The sequence below is a fragment of the Lasioglossum baleicum genome, chromosome 5, assembly GCF_051020765.1.
Source record: "Lasioglossum baleicum chromosome 5, iyLasBale1, whole genome shotgun sequence".
Taxonomy (NCBI): domain Eukaryota; kingdom Metazoa; phylum Arthropoda; class Insecta; order Hymenoptera; family Halictidae; genus Lasioglossum; species Lasioglossum baleicum.
In genome coordinates, this window is record NC_134933.1 from 17338229 (window position 1) to 17353138 (window position 14910).

Consider the following 14910-nt stretch of genomic DNA (forward strand, 5'->3'; position numbering starts at 1 on the left):
GTCGGTATCGAAATCTATTTTACAAGTCAGTAAGTGACGCCCTCTGCGATTCCTGCAAATGAACTAAATTTGCATGCATTTGATAAATAAGAAATCGGACGAATCAATGTTCTTTCTGCATCCCGGTTTTTGCACAATTGCGTTCATCTTTAGTAAATGACGTAGCACGTGGGCCCAGTTAAGCCGCGATTCGTGGTTGATTTTCACACTAACCGTACTGGGTACAAAAGGTATCGTTTTATAAAAATTACAAGACTGAACTTATTTAGATTTTTCACAATTTTTATAATAATACGTGCTCGAATAAAGAAATTTATTGAATAATTTATAATGGAACACCTTTATAATTTCAATAATTAAGAAATTAACAATGTGAAAGCGTTGACCGGTCGTGGTACGGTGTTAAAAATAGAAACTTGTCTACTTTACTAAAATTACTCGCGGAGATTAAACTTTTATAGAATAGTAGTCTTTAAAAGTTTTCAAAGGATTTATTATATGTGGTCTCACTACTCAGAAGAAAGCACAAGTTTTATAATAAATTTTCTTTTATTTCACGTTGTACAGGATATAGTATCTCCAGGGGCTCTTAACAGTTCAGAATTTTCAGTTTCATTATTACCAAAGCGGATACTGCGAATTGACGCAGACATCATGCAGTTATTTACAAAAATAATTAGTTTAGATTGCTGTCGTTATTATCAATAATTTGCACGCACGTACAAACGCGTATAACAAACATGTACAAATTATTAAAATGTGAAGTTGCTTTTACTTCTTGACACTTTCCAGGTAAATATAATTTAAAAAAAAGATTGGTAATAAGTAGACAGCAGATCTTTATGCAAAATAAAAATGTACTACCTGGATTATTGCAATAAACTGGGATGAAATAGAAATTTGTTTTCTCTCCTAATATGTTTAATAGGTTGAAAATAATATAATAGTAGTTTTATATTCTTCTAATATTTTTACTGTCTTAAATTGCACCTATTCATTTTAGTCATAAATGCATAAAATCCGCTGTCTAGTAATTAATGGTATTATGTTTCGAATGGGTTAGCAGAAGATACTTACAGAGTGGAAGAATTAATCGGAATCCCAGCGCCGAAAATCGTGATTATGAATGAAAAACTTTTGTGCATAACGAAAAGGAGAATATCGATACTTGCGACGCGGCTGAAAAAGATTCTCTCGACAAGTAATCGAGTCACGTGGCAATGACACTACCAGCAATTACAAATGCTTAACTCGTAGGTTCACGCGCAAACGGAATACGGATACCTTTGGAGCACGTTAAACACACCTTCGTTTTCTCGTGGTGCTTCGTCAACGTGTCGGTAAATTACGAATTTTCAAAAAAGCGATAAAAAGAGAGTGGCTTTTCTTTCATCGATCTTCTATGGAAATTTATTGTCAATCAATTTCTAGAAACTCGACAATGCTAATTGAGTCAGACTCGTGATGTCGTGTCAGTCGTATAAACGATCAGGGGGTTCTTAACAATTATTATTATTATTTACCTTGTAATGAAGTATGTACCTTACACTACAATCTACTTAATTTCGGATTGAATCAATTGATATTCAGTGCTATTATGTTATGCGACCGCGGCAGTGAACGTGTTCAACATAATTTGTTAAATGGGAACGTTACCCGTTGCTTTGAAATTCAAATGAAATTCTGTTTCTCCGATATTAACCTTTAGCACTCGAATGGTGACTCTGAAGCGCCACTAAGAATTGCTATACTATAATTCAAACTATCATTTACTTCATTCAATTTCTATTTTAAGTATTGTACGAGGTATTATATCACTTTCATATAATGAAAAAGGTATATGGTCGGAAGGAATGGTTGGTTTTTGAGTTGAAATAGCTCCGCAGTGCAAAGGGTTAATACTTAGATATTAAGGTAAACCTGCACGCGCAAGTAGTACAAATTCAAGTTAATCAATCAAACAAAGTTAATCATCGTTGACGCTACAAAAAATCAGACGCGGGGGTTCAAGGAAGGTGTTCTGTTTCAAATCAAATTATATTTTCCTTCATACATGCTTGCACAGAAAATCTATCGTCTTGCTACATTCTGCGACATGCTCTATCATTAACAACTAGACTTCGGATTTTATATAAATATATATGCTTTCGACATATCACAATCATTAAAGAAAGAAAAATTTGTCTATTTGGCTCCTATTTCTTGCAATCGATGCAGACAATTTTTATTTTGCATAAAGATCGGCAGTCTATTAACATTCAACTTTGCACAGATTGATATTCATCTATCCATCGATCCGTATGGTAGATCGCTCGAGGCGTTGCGCGTCTTCTCGGTGAACGTACAAAGAATCAACGAGAGAGAGAGAGAGAGAGAGAGAGAGAGAGGAAAGAGATCGCTGAAGTTGATATGGCGAGGAGCTTAACTCCGGTAACCTAGCTTTATGATGTCGAACAAAACTCATACAGCTAGATAACCAAAGAAAATGTCCGCGCCAAGATCGGTGCGTTGTAAATTCTTCCGTGGGACATGATCGTTCCAGCCGATCGTCTGTCGGCGCCATCGAAAACCTGCTCTGCCAGTAGTCGAGGGGCTGGACTGGTTAACTGGCTGACTAGCTGTTCTCCGCAGCATTCGCCGGCGTTACTTTCCCAGGAACGCAGAGATGAACACTGTTCTCAATCCGATCCGATCCGATTCACGCAGACGAACGGCTCTCGGAAAGTCCGTGCTACCTGCCAGCACGTGTCCCGACGGCTTCTTCGTGGACGGTCTGTAACGAAAAGCACATGCACAATTTATTAAATAGCTTTCGAATGGCTATTTCCATTGCTGTGGACTTCTCTTTCAATATGTTAAACGTGGAACTACTTTTGTCTTGCTCTCCATTTCCCTTTTTGTTGAAATTGAAATGCAAAACTGCGTTCAACACGTTCTGTTGAATCTGTTTCAAGCAAATCTGAATAGACTAAGCTTAAAGACCGTGAACATGTTTTTTAATATTGTATGAATTGTACATTACTTTTCAAATTCGATACCGTCGGTCCTCAGGGGCTGACACAGCGTTTAACATGTTAATTTACGACACTGGGTCGGGCTGAAGTTGACGGACACGTCGTCGGAACTACTGTTAGGATTTCGGAGCAGGTTCGGTTGTCTGTGGGGAAGACGAGTCTCCAGCTCGTATTGCGAAAAGAGCTACTCGAAAGAACATGAGCAATTATTTCGGCGTTTCTCGGGCCGATATTGTTGGGATCGTTGGGCGACAAGAGGCAGAGAACGGCGTGTACAAGGCGACACGGTGAAAGCTGTCGACTCGAGGAGACCAAGGCAACGACAACGACGAATTCGTTCGACGATGGGTCGCGTCGTCGGCAAAGAACACGAGGCTCTTTCCGCTGGATCGACGACGTGCAACGCGACTATTATTATGTCATGATTCGTTGCGTCATAATTGCTCCGATCTTAAAGCCGCGTGTATCCAGTTGCTTGTCGACGCCACGGTATCACCGGCGAGTTTCCTCCTCGTAGTTTCTGCCCGATCCGTACCGAGTTCATGAGAGATCAACGAAAGTTACCACGTATCTCGAAGAGCGCTGCGTGGACAGAGATAAAACCGACCGTTTTACGATATCGTGTGTAACCGCGAATCAATCGCAACTCTCTTGTCCTGTCTTGTTTTATCTCGATTCGACTTCGTCTCTAGTTTCGCCTCGTTTTGCCATCAGCCGTGCACCAACGTATCGGAGTACCGTGACGTTTTCTCAAACATATTATTTATTATACTATTCGCACAGACACGGAACAGTTCCGTTTCAGTATAATAATACTCGAATAATACCTGTTTCGTTTCACCTCCCGATATTCAAATGCATTAACGAATGTTTGTCTGTTCGGTGCTGAACGTTCCGTATCTGTGCGGAACTCGTCGACTATTCACGACGAGACGCGCTCCGACTAACAAAAAGAAAATCGAAATAAATTCGTCTTACGTTCGCAGCTCCTCGGGATTAGCCTCCGGCGTTGAATTTGCATAAGTATCCGTGATTTTCTATTGTACCGCGATACGAACGGCGCCGGTTTTCGCTCGGTGAGCTTGCCAACAGACCGGTACGAAGTTTCGTAAGAAGTTCCATTCGGAGAAAGTTATGATCTCGCTACGTTACGCTCGTGTCTGGATTCGATTTTTATTATCAAACCGCTCGCGCACACACACGCACGCACTCCCCCTCTCACTCTCTCTCTCTTTTCCCACCTAGCGTTTTTCAATTTTTCATTGACTCCGCGTTTCCACGGAATGTCTCGATCGAGAGGCACCCGTGACCGTGACACGAAAGGAATAACGAATTCCTTGTAAAGCCGCGCGCAGCGTAGATAATACGTATCCACGAACCGAACAGCGATTTCAGAATCCGATAGATGACAAAAGCGGGATCGACCAACAGAGAGGCGCTATCGAATTTCGTAACAGATAATTTCGAACGTTTGCGAAACGACCTTCTCCGTGTATCCGCGCGTTCCGTTCGATCGTCTCCGATACCGAGAGTGAATAAAAGCGTCCTCTCCACGCGCGCGGCCAACATCATCGCGGTCTCGTGATTTTTCGCGAGCTGTTCCCGATTTTGTGATCGTGAACCGCACGCGGCGCGACCATGTTCTCGTAACGGTGAAAGTACAAAAGGTCTGTAGCGAGTAACACGAGGGCAATACGAACGAAAGACGAAGGAAAGGGGGGGGTAAAGGAGGAAAAAGAGGAAGAAACCATGACACGACACACTCACCTGAAAGACCGTTGCCTTATTCCTAGCTCGCTATCTTACCAGTCGTTGCAGGAACAGTATCCAGAGTGGTTCTCGTTTCAGAAATAATCCCCGGACTTTCTAAAACTAAGTTTCCTTTATTTGTTTGTTTCGTCGTGCCCGAGATCGGCGAGCAGGCTAACGAGCATGCACGAAGACGAAGATGAAGATGAAGACGAGAGCGTATCTGCCTCGGGCTCGCTCGGTGAAATGTGCTTTATCCGAGCGAAGCCGAGCCGAGAAATCCGCTGTCGCGTACCTACGGCAAACACGAGCGAGTACCTATCTTTCACGATAAGCCGGGTCTTCGATTCGTTCCATTTGTTCGACACGGTCTGCCACCAGACCGTCCATACCGATTATCGCACCTTTGTCGCACGCGGAAAGCGAAGTCGCGTTTCCGAGAAATTCATCGGACGAGACTCGCGGCGCGATCTTGGAAATAAGCTAACTAATTATTTGCCTTTTTATTGACCCCTTGCCGTACAATATCGAGTGGGTCTCGCGACAAACGCTTCTAATCCAATCTGTTAGGTACCGATGTTATCTCTCGCTCTCTTAGATCGAGAAAAAATTCTGTTCGATATTTAAGAAACAGTACTGTTCGACACAAAGAGGTTCCAGCAAAGAAAACTGTACGGCAAGAGGTTAAGATTAAACCGACCAAGTATCAACAGCGAATGATGCATGTTGTTTTCTAAAAATAACAAGACTAAATTTTTTATTCCAGTATAATTTCACTAGTTGTAAGGTAAAAGACCGATCGCCTGACCGTGGTTGGTTTAGCGTTAACAGTCGATCGGTTGTACCAACTTACCGTTCTCGCGTGAAACACCATCGTAGAACGGCGATAACGATACGGCTGGACCATCGGTGTTTCGTGGTCGCGGTTGTGGTCGTAGTCGTGGTCGTGGTCGTGCCGTTGCCTGTGCCAGTGGTCGTGGTCGTGGTCGCCTAAAGCCAACGAAGCGAGAGAGTTTAGCACCCGTTGAATTGGTTTCTTAACGAGGTCGGCATTCGACGCGACTTCCAATCGTTTACGCAAACACAGCTGCACGAGTACTCGAGATAGTCGCGAGCTAATGTCGCGCTCCGGTTATAAGCATTATCACTTCGAGAGTGTACTTATCGAACTTGATTTCATTTCCTCGCGGCGCGCTGGAACGGATCTCAACGGACGAAAAACGGCTTGGCCTTGCGCGTCTTGTTCCACTCTGCCGCGCGAGATCCAACGAGACAACTTCGCTCCGGACGACGATCTGAGATCTAGGCGCGGGGCGCTCTCGTTTCTGGCGCGAATTTGAATTCTCGAGGCGGTGGTTATCGATCGAGCATCGAAACGGGAACGTCGATCGTGCCGATCAAGGTCAAAAAACCAAACAAACAAAAAGCAAAAAACGGCTTGTTCGCAGGAATGTTTGCATAGAAAAAATCGACGGAACGGGCGTAGACGCCGCGCTTCGTTGTTTTCCCAACGAATAGACCCGCGATTCCAGAGTTCCCAATTCGAAACGATTTTCGACGAGGCCGATCGATTGTCGTTCCGAACGAGGATTCACGGATCGGTAACGTGCACGCGGAACGGTGAAACGTGTACGAGCGCGTGTGTATGTATATGCGCGTTTTATTTCTCGGTCGCTCGGTCGCTCTACCGTGCAAATCTCGAATGCATTCGCCTGCACGTTGAAGATAGCGGACGATACAGGCTTCCGCGATGCCAGAACGCCGCCGCGCGCCTCACCGTGCCGTTCTCGTCGTTCTCGTCGAACCGGTGACGCACACCGGAGACGATTTCTTGCGGTGCGGTGCGCGGTGTTTCCAACGAAAGAAGAAAAAACGCCATTGAAACTGGTTCGCGGTAATGAACGCGCAGCGCGACACGCCTTTGCGAGAACCGATTACTCCGACTCGATATACGCGGAGCTTCTGTGGGAAAATGGAGCTTACGAAATCCAGAAACATCCTCGGGATTACATCGGAAAACGATCGAATCGATCGATCAAGTTAGTCGCGCCTCGTTAATAGTACGTTACGAGCAGCTATTACGGTCTCGCGCTAACGCCGCCGCTTCGAAGGTGAGAACAACTACGAATTAGTGTCGCATCGATAAGAACGACCTTATGTGTTGTCGCTGCTCCGTGCGAATTTAAAGATCAATAATGATCTTCGTTATCGCGTTATTGCCGATCGCCGGAGCACCGAGTTCTGCTGGCTATGATCCCGGAACAGAAATGCATATATATTCCGTCGCGTTTTTCCCCCTTTTTTTTTAGAGTCGAACCAGTTCGACACCGTTGCGAATTCGAGGCCAGGAGAGGGCACACGGGTAACAAAAGCGTGCGGGTGAGCGTGATTTTTCCACGATGCAGCGCGCGGCGCGGCGCTGCGCGGCCACGTACAACCTGTTGCTAGGAGGGCCGCGGAAATTCGCACGCGAAACGGTGCGAATCGGTAGCGGATAGAAGCGGCTCAGAGAACCGCGAAGAACCTCCGGCCGACAGAGCATCGACGAAGCTCCTCGTTACCTTCGACAAGGAATTTGCCGAACCGATACGTTTATCGATTCGATCCAGCATGATCTCGCAACGCGATCTCGCGAAATCCATGGAGCCCAAGCGGCGCGAGTGAATGGCAAAATGTCGATAACCGATAAGTATCGTGATCCGGTCGAATCGATATTCGTACGTTTGTGAAGAATCTCTAGTGGACGCGTTCACAATAGAATTTAACCGAATCTGATCTACGCTCGAGTCGGATGGATAGATGAATCGATCTTGCCGGAGCTCGGTGGTCATAGGACTCTGATGCGAAGTAGAATTTTGTTGTGTAAGCGCGCGCTTGTATCAGCAGAGTTAAATATCAGCGAGCGTGTCTGTTCTATACATAAAAGATGGGTCATACCTGTCGTTGGTCGAAGTCGAGGACACGGTCGGGCCGATTCGTGAATTTTAAGTCCGCGGTACTGCTTCTTCCTCCGATTCTCGTAGCAAGGGCACATAGAGACTCGGGAACGGTGATAGGAAATAGGAAAGAAAGAAAGGAAGACAGAGAGAATGGAAGAAAAGAAACGGATAAAGAGAGAGGGAGAGACGAAAAGTGAGAGAGAGAAAGGAAGAAGGCAAGAAGGAAAGAAAGAAAGAAAGAGAGGAAGAGTCACACCTGGCGCGGTACGAGATGAGATCACTACCGCACTCACTGATCAACTGGCCCCGCGCCCCACGTCCTGAGCTGCACGCACCTTTCGAGTCTACCCCTACCTCAAGACCCCGGGAACCCCAAGTCCAAAGCCCTCCTCGGGACCCCATCGTCCCCTTCCACGTCCTTTCTGCCTCCCTGGACTCGCTCTGTACGCTCATTGGTTCGTTCAAATCGACGTTATGACGTCACCGATTCGAACCGCCGGCATACATACGCGAGAAACGAGTCTCTCCTCTCCTTTCCTCTCTTCTCTTCTCTTCGCTTCTCTCCTCTCTTCTCTCCGGTCTCGTCTCGTTTCGTATCGTTACGTCTTGTCTGCTCTTCTCGCCTTTCCTCTCCCAGTCTCTCCGTATTCTGCTCCCCCACCCCCCTCTTCGCCGTGTCTTCTTTACTTCGAGTCGACTCTACCTGTCCTTCTACCTACGTCCTCTCTTCGGCATCGTACAACTCCTCTTCCTCCCTCTCTCCAGTGATGCCAGAATCGGGGACGCGAGGACGCTTCCCCTCCAGCACAGGTTCCCCCTCTCTGACGGACCGTCCTCGCCGTAGCTTCTGCTACGCACGCGCTACACACGAACGTACTTCTATTCTGCCCGTGTGAGTGCATGCTCGATTGCACGCGCGCTACACAAACAAGCGTACCTCTACCATGTCCGTGTGACTACCTGCTCGACCGAACGCGTCGGCGACGCGTTTCTTCGATTTTCACCAATTTTCATGTTGCCGAAGTTTCGGAAGCACGAGTCGGAAAGTCGGGATCTGGAGACGGCGCGGCTCGGCGCGGTGCACATTTTGCTATAACTTTTGATCTAAAAAAGATATCGAAGCGAAATTTGGACTAAATTTTTTTTTTAAAAACCGGGTTTAATGGTTCATCCTAAAATATGTTTTGTATTTCTTAAAAAATTTTTCTCGTTGATCTTTAAAGTTAAGGTAGTCCAGAAGGCCTCCAACACAAATTGATTTTTAGTCGAACCATGCTCAATAAACAATTACGAAAAAATTTATAAATATTAATTAAAATTAAATAAAAATTAAAATATTATAAATTATGCAGACATGTTTAAAAAAATTGAAAATCTCGAAACATTCGAAGAAAATGCATATTTCGTATTGAACTTTTCGAGATACCAGTTTTATAAAAATTCATTAGTCCGATATTATTGAAACAATTGTCCTTAATTTTTCTCAGAATTTTTTATAAATTGTATCGTTGTTAAAAAATCAAACTCAATTTTTTCGATATTTCTTTGTTGATGTATTATGTAATACTGAATATTTTTATAATCAGAAAAATAATGTACAGACTTGATAATGCAATATAAAATATTTTATTTACGTTATATTTCAATATACATATGTGCATCACTCCCAACAATTGTGGTAATCACATAATTATTGTAACGACATTTTACATATATCAGGTCGTTAAGTATGAAACTAGACAAATAAAACACAAATTTCAAACACATTTGTCAAGTTTCATACATCTCCGGTTACGAAAATCGATTTTAAATGGTCCCTGCCTTTCTGTAACATAACAAAAAAAAAAATAATTAGTTAAAGTCATGATTGCAAAGTATAGAATAAAATATTAATGTATAACTTTATAGTATAGTTTATACTTATCTTTTCTTTGAAGTCATTCACTTGAATCTGCTAATATTGATTTTACGTTGTCCAGAAAGTCCACTCCAGCTGACACACACGCGATTTTGAATGGGCCTCTGCCTTTCTATAGCATAAAAAACACATAGTTAAAGTTATAATTATACAAAGTACAGAATGAAATATTAATGTAATCATATACTTATCTTTTTTCTTTCAAGTCATTCTTGAATCTGCTAATATTGATTTTACGTTACCGCGATTTTAAATGGTCCTCTGTCTTTCTACAACATAAAAAAAACACATAGTTAAAGTTATAAGTACAAAGTACTTACAGAATGAAATATTAATGTAACGATACACTTCGCTTTTCTTTGAAGTCATTCTTGAATCTGCTATTTCATTACCGCTGACACCCACGCGTTGCTATATTCAAAGAAAAAGTAGACCTAATTAAAATCGTAATTCTAATTGCAATCTTGTAGGACTCAATATAAATAGTAACGTATACTTATCTTTTTTCATCGATGAATATGATCACTCACTAAAATAAATTCCTAATAAGATAAAAAAATGTTAAAAACCCATTAAAAAGTATTAAAAACGCGACAAAGAAACTGGAGGCTGTTTACTATAGTAATAATAATAATAATAATAATAATAGTATTTTATTTCCCATTTCGGGGTACAAACGCGGACCTCCGCTCCGCTTACAAACTTCACCTTCCTTATCTCTTCATTCTTAACTTAAATTTACACTTAAACGCGAGAGAGAGAGAGAGAGCACACCGTTCACTCATTCCTCACACATTCTTCTTCACTCATTCACACACTCTGGACCCCCGGTTCCGCTGCTCATCCTTTCTCTCATCTCTTCCACTCTCTTCATCCATACTGGAGGCTGTTTACTATATGAACTAAACTATCGAACGATTAACGAAGAAAACACAACCTCACTAGTTCGTAAACGAGTGCAAAGTTAATTGTTTATAACTTTGCGAGGGCGATGAATTTTCATATAAATGCTTTCCCGACATAAGGGATAAATGTCTGTCATCGACAGACATGGTGCGACTAGACTCCTGTCTAGCTTTCAAGGATGTGCGCACCACACACATGGAATTTAATAGGCCAGCGCCTATTTTATTCCTTTTTCGAGATTTTATGTCGGGAAGCAAAGAGAAAATTCGCTCGGCCTCGGCATTCGAGTGCGGAAGACATCTGACCGTGTTTATTAGAGAAGTTAAAAGGGGGAAACGAAGAACATGATTCGGGTCTGTTTGGTTACAGATGTCTACCCACATATCGTCAAAAGACAGATTCGACCATTGGTCCCTCTGCGACCGGAAAGTGCCGTAGTACAAAAAGTCCCACTCTTTTTGTAGATCTACGGCACTCCAATTCCCTAATTTATTAGCGACAGCTACGAGATTTTGAAAAGTTAAATCTCTGTCGCTGTTGAATAGGGAATCGGGCGATTTGAAGACCGTCAATTGTCTGAGGAAAATATCGTCATGAGGAAGACGATTTCTCAGTTCATTGCATAAGGTCACATAAAACCTTAAGCAATTTTTCTTTAAGGTGGACACCTCAACTTTCGCCATTCCATCCCTAACTGCCTCTTCCAAATAATCGTGGCATCTGGAACCAAACTCCACTTGATCTAGTGGAACTTGATTTGATTCCAACGAGAAATCTATCGCCCTCACCTCGCTAAGCCAATCTAAAAGCGCTGGTTTTAAAAACCTTTTGAAAAAAAATCGAAGCAACCTTGCTGAAGACGGTTGTAACTCCTGCACCAACGTTTTCCTACTTTGGAAGGAGGCGTTAAAACTATTCATAGCATCAAGGACATTTTCCAAATAGAAGAAATATCCTTTGATGTCATATCTGCTCAGGAGCGAAGAAAATCTCCTAGCAGCTGCCGAGCCTTCCGAAAAGCTATACTCGTTGAAAAATTTGACTGAAACGTCCCAAGTTTCTAAAAATTGTACCACAGTCAGATGCCTAGAAAGCCAGCGTGTGTCCGATAATTTGAGAATTTTCAAAGGACAGTTCTCATAACTCTCCTGAAATTGGCGATAAATAGCAGTCCGTTTAGGGCTGCTATGTATAAACGAAGGGACGTCACGAAGCAATTCGTCACATTCCGTTGGAAGTGTAGCACAAGCAGCACTTGCTGCCAGTGCTGCAGAATGACACACGCATGGCATTGTAATGACATGGGGATTCTTCTCAAGCAACTTACACTTGAACGAAGAAAATCTCCCTGTCAGGAGTGAAGAAGAATGTGTGAGGAATGAGTGAACGGTGTGCTCTCTCTCTCTCTCGCGTTTAAGTGTAAATTTAAGTTAAGAATGAAGAGATAAGGAAGGTGAAGTTTGTAAGCGGAGCGGAGGTCCGCGTTTGTACCCCGAAATGGGAAATAAAATACTATTATTATTATTATTATTATTATTATAGTAAACAGCCTCCAGTTTCTTAGTCGCGTTTTTAATACTTTTTAATGGGTTTTTAACATTTTTTTATCTTATTAGGAATTTATTTTAGTGAGTGACCATATTCATCGATGAAAAAAGATAAGTATACGTTACTATTTATATTGAGTCCTACAAGATTGCAATTAGAATTACGATTTTAATTAGGTCTACTTTTTCTTTGAATATAGCAACGCGTGGGTGTCAGCGGTAATGAAATAGCAGATTCAAGAATGACTTCAAAGAAAAGCGAAGTGTATCGTTACATTAATATTTCATTCTGTAAGTACTTTGTACTTATAACTTTAACTATGTGTTTTTTTATGTTGTAGAAAGACAGAGGACCATTTAAAATCGCGGTAACGTAAAATCAATATTAGCAGATTCAAGAATGACTTGAAAGAAAAAAGATAAATATATGATTACATTAATATTTCATTCTGTACTTTGTATAATTATAACTTTAACTATGTGTTTTTTATGCTATAGAAAGGCAGAGGCCCATTCAAAATCGCGTGTGTGTCAGCTGGAGTGGACTTTCTGGACAACGTAAAATCAATATTAGCAGATTCAAGTGAATGACTTCAAAGAAAAGATAAGTATAAACTATACTATAAAGTTATACATTAATATTTTATTCTATACTTTGCAATCATGACTTTAACTAATTATTTTTTTTTTGTTATGTTACAGAAAGGCAGGGACCATTTAAAATCGATTTTCGTAACCGGAGATGTATGAAACTTGACAAATGTGTTTGAAATTTGTGTTTTATTTGTCTAGTTTCATACTTAACGACCTGATATATGTAAAATGTCGTTACAATAATTATGTGATTACCAAAATTGTTGGGAGTGATGCACATATGTATATTGAAATATAACGTAAATAAAATATTTTATATTGCATTATCAAGTCTGTACATTATTTTTCTGATTATAAAAATATTCAGTATTACATAATACATCAACAAAGAAATATCGAAAAAATTGATTTTGATTTTTTAACAACGATACAATTTATAAAAAATTCTGAGAAAAATTAAGGACAATTGTTTCAATAATATCGGACTAATGAATTTTTACAAAACTGGTATCTCGAAAAGTTCAATACGAAATATGCATTTTCTTCGAATGTTTCGAGATTTTCAATTTTTTTAAACATGTCTGCATAATTTATAATATTTTAATTTTAATTTAATTTTAATTAATATTTATAAATTTTTTCGTAATTGTTTATTGAGCATGGTTCGACTAAAAATCAATTTGTGTTGGGGGCCCTCTGGACCATCTTAACTTTAAAAATCAACGAGAAAAATTTTTTAAGAAATACAAAACATATTTTAGGATGAACCATTAAACCCGGTTTTTAAAAAAAAAATTTAGTCCAAATTTCGCTTCGATATCTTTTTTAGATCAAAAGTTATAGCAAAATGTGCACCGCGCCGCGCCGCGCCGTCCCGGGATTCAAATGCGCGCCGTCTCCAGATCCCGACTTTCCGACTCGTGCTTCCGAAACTTCGGCAACATGAAAATTGGTGAAAATCGAAGGAACGCGTCGCCGACGCGTTCGGTCGAGCAGGTAGTCACACGGACATGGTAGAGGTACGCTTGTTGTGTAGCGCGCGTGCAATCGAGCATGCACTCACACGGGCAGAGTAGAAGTACGTTCGTGTGTAGCGCGTGCGCAGCAGAAGCTACGGCGAGGACGGTCCGTCAGAGAGGGGGAACCTGTGCTGGAGGGGAAGCGTCCTCGCGTCCCCGATTCTGGCATCACTGCCTCTCTCTCGATCTTCGACCGGTCTTGTTCCTCGGCCAACTTGGAGGAGCATTATCGCGGCATCTCCGTCTTCCTACCTGCTCGATTCTCCCGGTCGTTCTTTATCGCGTTTCCTCGTCTTCCTTTCTTCGTGCCTGGTTTTTCCTCGTCCTCCTCTTCGCGCTACACTCTGCCTTCGTCCTTCCGCGCGTGTTCGCGGCATTCGCGACCACGTTCGCGATTCTTCCTTGCTCTCGACATTTCGTACTTGCTGCGCTTGTATTTTTCGCTCCGCGCGGACAATCCTCGGCTAGCATCATCCGGCTTCTTCTTCCGATCTTCCGTCCTCGATTGTTCTCGGTTCTCGACTAATTTACGCCATTGTCGTCGACGATTCCGGAGGTTGCTTCTTCTTTGTCTTCCTCCTCTTCTTCCGTCTACTCGACGTCAACCGTGAAGCTGGATCCGGTTTGTTCGTTTCTTTCTCGTCGCGAAGCCGATCCGATGCTCTTTGCTCTTGCTTCAGCTGTTGCTCCTATATCGTTGCTGGTGTACGAGTCGAACGATCCTCGTGGAATCGACGAAAGCGCGTTGTAACAGCCGAAAGCTGGTCTGTTGGCAGGACCACGGTCCTTTTCCTTCTGGCCGATGGGTCGTATCGTTCGCTGGCCGACATGATTGTCCGCAAGAGATTCGACGCCACCGCCACCGCCACCGTCACCACCACCGCCCCCGCCACCATTGCCGCCAGAACGGAGCGAGACCAGCCCGCCAGGTATACGGGGAGACAGAAAAAGGAAAAAAGGGACGCATTCCAACGACTATGGTCGGTCCATAACGATTCCCATACGTTGAGTGCGCAACGAACAACCAATGACCCCTCTACCGATCTCTCGCGCCTTCTCCTTCTCCATCTCTCTCCTTCTCTCGTTCCCTCTCCCTCTCCCTCTCTCTCTCCCTCTTTTTCTTTCTCCTCCTTCGTTACTCATCTTCCTCCTCTCTTCTCTCCTGCATTTTGCACGACTCTCCACGTGTCTTGTTTCTCCGCTCTCCCTCCCCCTCTCTCTCTC

General features: G+C 42.7%; 1 long non-coding RNA gene across 2 annotated transcripts; it reads right to left on the reverse strand.

Moving 5' to 3' along the window:
• Positions 1 to 309: 309 nt before the first annotated feature.
• Positions 310 to 14581, reverse strand: LOC143208707 (uncharacterized). 2 transcript variants are annotated; one of them, XR_013008961.1, is made up of 4 exons: positions 13862 to 14570; positions 7701 to 8457; positions 5617 to 5753; positions 310 to 2773 (listed from the first exon to the last, which is right to left on the reverse strand). It is a non-coding gene; the product is annotated as an uncharacterized LOC143208707 (long non-coding RNA). The 2 variants fall into 2 exon arrangements; XR_013008962.1 differs by having other exon boundaries at positions 323 to 4886; positions 5617 to 8457; positions 13862 to 14581.
• Between the last annotated feature and the right edge of the window lie 329 nt (positions 14582 to 14910).